This window comes from Alosa pseudoharengus, unplaced genomic scaffold (genome assembly GCF_046254945.1).
Source record: "Alosa pseudoharengus isolate Yale_2024_CS ecotype anadromous, Long Island Sound unplaced genomic scaffold, YU_APseudo_1.1 YU_APseudo_1.1_scf_9, whole genome shotgun sequence".
Lineage (NCBI taxonomy): Eukaryota > Metazoa > Chordata > Actinopteri > Clupeiformes > Clupeidae > Alosa > Alosa pseudoharengus.
This window is the reverse complement of record NW_027468881.1, coordinates 12,434,635-12,439,634: the sequence shown is the minus strand read 5'-3', so window position 1 is coordinate 12,439,634 and position 5,000 is coordinate 12,434,635. Positions and strand designations below refer to the sequence as shown.

At 48.3% G+C, this 5,000-nt stretch overlaps 1 protein-coding gene across 1 annotated transcript in view; it reads right to left on the bottom strand.

The window, feature by feature from the left end:
- Positions 1-5,000, bottom strand: part of cacna2d3a (calcium channel, voltage-dependent, alpha 2/delta subunit 3a) — a 176,895-nt gene that overhangs the window by 79,015 nt on the left and 92,880 nt on the right. The gene's annotated exons all lie outside the window — the stretch shown is intronic.

Genomic DNA, 5,000 nt, shown 5'->3' with positions numbered 1-5,000 from the left:
TGAAGATAAGTGAATGACTGGGCAAAAGACCAGTGAACACGCACACACACACACAAACACACACAAACACACACGCACAGACACACACACATACAACAACACACACACACACATTATCAGACTAGATTAGTGTGTTGTGCTCAGAACGTCCTATTAGCTCTATCTTCTTAATAACCGGATTGAGAGCGTCAGATTTCATAAATCTCTGCTCAAATGAGTTTTCATACATGAACATCAGTTGGAAAGCTGGGCAAGGACTAAGCATTCATAGACTTAGCAACCAGGAACAAGTCATTATGGAGTTTTGCTCACTAACAATCCCAACTACGCTAGGAGGTTGCAGAAAGTTGCTGTGTTAGCTGAACTAAAAGTGAATGAATATTTAATGGCATGACCCCTTAATTAATGGCATATGGTTACATAAAAGAGCAGTGCAGTTTAGTGTGGTTTCGAATTTGTGCGAGCATGCACAGACACGTACACACACACACACACACACACACACACACACACACACAGTCTTTCTCTAGGTAAGAAAGCACATGGTCACATGAAAGCAGTCAAGACAACCCTTTCTCGGAGTCCTGTAGGCCTACAGTATACCTCTTTGATCAAGATGAATGAACATGATGAGACATCACTGCTATTTACAATATGGGCACACAATCATGCAATATGACACATCAATTACACAATCACCAATATGATTTTATGCAACACAAATACCTAAATCACTTTCATTCTTAGTCCATTTGTTTATAGTACTGACTGAACACACACACAAGAAGTGGGTCCCTCTACAACCTCCTGGGATGTGTGTTATGAAGCAGCTGTGTTTAAGCTGCGCTCTCTCCTAGAGGACTTTGTTGAAAACGCCCCTGGTGCCCCTTCACCCTCCCAGAACGCCGGCGCCTACATCTCCGCCTCTTCATCCATCAGAGCAGCATCAGCTGCACTCTCTGGCCTGCTCACGCGCCGTGGCGGTCTGTGGGGTGGAACAGGCCCCGTGGGTTGGCAGATTGTGCGCACCACTGGTCTTGGGGAGCGGCGGGCTGCAGCGGCAGGCGGGCGGGCGGGCGTGCGGTTGCCAGATTGCGGCATCAAGAGCGGCACAGATCCCAGATGCTAGCCCTGGGGGCACACAGCTGCCCCCCCCCCCCCCCACCACCACCAGTGCTATTCCGCACGCTGCCAGGCAAACATCCAGAGCGTGATGTGTGTGTGTGTGTGTGTACTTGTGTCTACATTTGCTGCATATGTGTATCTTCCTTAGCTCTAAAGGAAAGTGAGAGGGAGTGAGTTTGGGGCAGGCGGGCATATTTTTAGCCATACCTGTTTTATTTCGCTTTTTTTCTTGAGCAGGTGGATTTTCCTCTCCCCCCTCCCTCCCTCGCGGCGTAATGGAGAGCTGTGCTTTTCCCCCACACATCCACAGCTGCCAATGTGGGCCAAGCAGGCCTCCACTCCACACACACACACACACACACAGACACACACACACACAGACACACACACAACAGCAGCAGCAGTAGCACCAGCAGAAGCAGCAGCAACGTCGCAGCGGAAGCCACAGCAGCTAATCTGGCATCTCATCCATCATTTATGACGCCTGACACATATCCGCAGAGTGCCGCGTCATCAGAACGTATTGATGCGCGCCGCGCGGGACGCTAATGATGATGCGTCAATAGCCTGAGCAGGCTGTAATGAGACCTTACTGGAGGGATATGAATGACTGCAGAGGCCATTAAAAACGCTGCTGTCGCAAAATGGTAATCAATGTCGTTAGCATCAATAGAAAGAGAAGGCGCTAAAGCACCCCTCCAACCCCATTCCAATGCATGCGATGGCTAAGGCTATCATGGATGCAAATATATTTGAAAGCACATGCCTAGTATGAGGAGTAGTCCTCGACTAAATCACACCAAAGGCACTAGATAAACTTCACAGCACTAAAGACATCACTCCCTGCCACCCACGTAGGCTACATTAGACTGCAGCTACCTACATTTACAAGAGCTAAGAGTTGTCCCACATTACTTCCTCTTCACTGGTGACCTAGAAGCAGTCCTGAGGTAGGCAGAGAGGGAGGGAGAGAGTGAGGGAGAGAGTGAGAGAGGGAGGGAGAGAAGGGGGGGTAGGAGGGAAGGTGGGGATGGAAGGTTACTCAGCTTAGCTTTAGCACAGTGGTGTGCTTTACGGTGTGGATGCAGTGCGACTGGAGGTAGCGGCCACTGGCATGCGATGTTCCACACAGACGGCTGCACCGCGCCTTGGTCTCCTCAAGCGTGACGCGGCCTCCCCAAACACGGGATCATTTATTTAACATGTTTGTTTCTGCTCGTTACAAAAGCGCCAGCACAAATATTGCTCACATTTGACTCCAGGTCAAGTGCTGCATGATCGGTGAGAGAGAGTGTCAGTGAGAGTTAGGTGTTTAGTCTGGGGGAACTTCTGAACTTGTAGATGAACACAACTTTGCACGGCGTAGCGGAGCAAGATTGAAGTTGAGTCAGGAGGCAATCCAGAATCTTCCACAATAGGAAGCATAACAAGCCGTATGAAAAGTGCCACGACATTTACTGTACTGTACTGTGAGGTTATATCAGGTCAAACACGGTCACAATAGCACATTGGCACATTTGTAATAGTGGGTTGCTGACCTGTTTTAATTTTTGTGTCAAAAGTGACCCTGCTGCCCTTCTGTCTTATTTGTATATGGCCATGACTAACTTACAGGCCTTGTCTAAAATCTGTATAACTTATACTGTATAATATATCATTTAAATGTCTGAATTGAATGCCATTACAGAAGTTAGAAGTTGACTTCAGGAGAACTACAGATTTTATTATGAGACTGAGATGGAATGCTGAGACATCAACTCCTTTTTTAATTATGACACTGTCTCACTTGCACGAATTGCGGCTGTGATAAACAAATCTAAACCAGTTATAGTGGCAGCAAGGGCAGGCGTGGCACTGGCGGTCAAAGCTAAACTCCTAATGTATTATAATAGGTGCCCTCTGTTACTTTCTTCTTTTGTAAAGTTCATCTCAACGTGCTTCAGGTATTTCTTACCTCTGTGTTTTCTGTTTGCATCTTGAATTAGGAAAATCAATCAAAAAGATGACCAAAAAATCCGTACAGGACTGTAAGTAAGACCAGACAGATGCCTTGTGTGGTGAGATAAGAGCGAAAGCTGGAGTCCATCAGGGCTTATGCCCAGCAGAGGGACATGTAATTACTGCATCAGGAGCCCATAGATGCCTCCTTCTCCCTATGCCACCCTCCCACCCAACCCCCACCACCAGCACTACCATCCTTGGCAGCAGTGTGTGGGGGTGACCTCCATCCCAGCCCAGTGCCTCCTTCTCCTCCTCCTCCTCCTCTTCCTCCTCGTCCTACCCCTCCTTCCCTCGCGTCTCCTGCAGTCCGTTCCCCTCAGCACTAAACCAGATGGGCCCTCTCTGCCTCATTATCCCCAGCTGGACAGGGAGGAGACGCATGGGGGTTACGGGGAGGTGCTGTCCCAGGGAGGCGCCGGGGTGGGGTCTGCCTTGACAGGACAGAAGTCTGGATGCCCTGGCAGGTGGTGAAGTGAGGGTAAGGGAGTGCCGCGCTGCTTGGGAGGAGGTGGTGGAGGTGTTTTGGAGGAGTTTGGCTTGACATGGTGCACGTGGAGGTGGAAGAGAAAGGGGATGCAAACTCAGTCAGTGGGACACACTGCGACCTGAGGGGTCTGAATTACCTGTGATTTAGATTCAGTGGATTTGTGGAGGTGTGGAGTGTGGACCGTCAGTGTATCCAAAGGGTTTTGATTTACCGGGATTATGAAGAGGGAACAAAGCGGCACAGACAGCAGTTTCCCTGAGATATTTTTAGGCAGGATGTACCAACATCCCCTCTCTGGCTGCCTCGGTCTTGGGCTCACTCTCCTGCTACAACTCCTCCTCACACTTTTGCTTTCTCACTACTTGCACTTTCTCTCTCTCTCTCTCTCTCTCTCTCTCTCTCACACACACACACACACACACACACACACACACACAGTTAGTAACACACTACCATACAGTACAGTCACATACACACAATTGTGAAAAGCAAGCAGAATCTCTGTACAAGAATGAATTGCGGCAACAGGAACTAAAATAAAGCTGAATCCCTGAAGTCCTGAGAATTAGAGAGACCATGAAAAGAACACACCCTCACACTGAATAGGATCTGGCATAAAGCTCCCTCCTCTCTGCCACAGAGCCTTGTACACATTATCTCCCATTAGAAGACTACAATTCCCAAGAGGTAACACAGAGAACAATGATCCCGCCTTTCACCCAGAGATGAAGAAGAATGACTAATAGACAGAAAGACAAATGCACTGTGACACAAGATAAGACAAACAAAGGCAGGAGAAGAGATGACATTCTCTTTAGACATTGTCTGACCCTGTAAGTTTGATACCATATCTGCTTCATCAAAATCCAAATGTAGTATATCGCAGTATTCAACAATGCTAACATGCCAACCCCTGCTATAGCAACATACGGTTTCATTACAGTGGGATGTGAAAGAGACTTCGCTTTGTCAGGAAACACATCACGTTGAAAGGAAAACACCTGGCATGAAATGAAAACAAGTGCATGGCTAGCGTGGCATGCTGCTAGCCATTAGCCACGACCAGCCATTAGCACTAAGCTAGCGGAGATAATGGCCCACAGGTGTTATGGGTGCTGGCAGCCAGAGTGAGTGTGAAAAGGGGGTGGGAAAGACAGGAACGACAGGGGGGTAAGCATGGTTCACCTGCTCCTGCTGTCAAACCCCAATTAACTACAGAGCTGAAAACTTTTTTCGGGCTTTGTTTAAATATCCCTCCCCATGGTTCTCAAGTTTTGAGCTCAGCTTGGAGTGAGATTTGGGGGGGTGGGGGGGGGGGGCACTCACTCACTCACTAAAATATTTGGCTTGTGTGCTAAATCATGTCATGTCAAGATGAGTGTGTAAA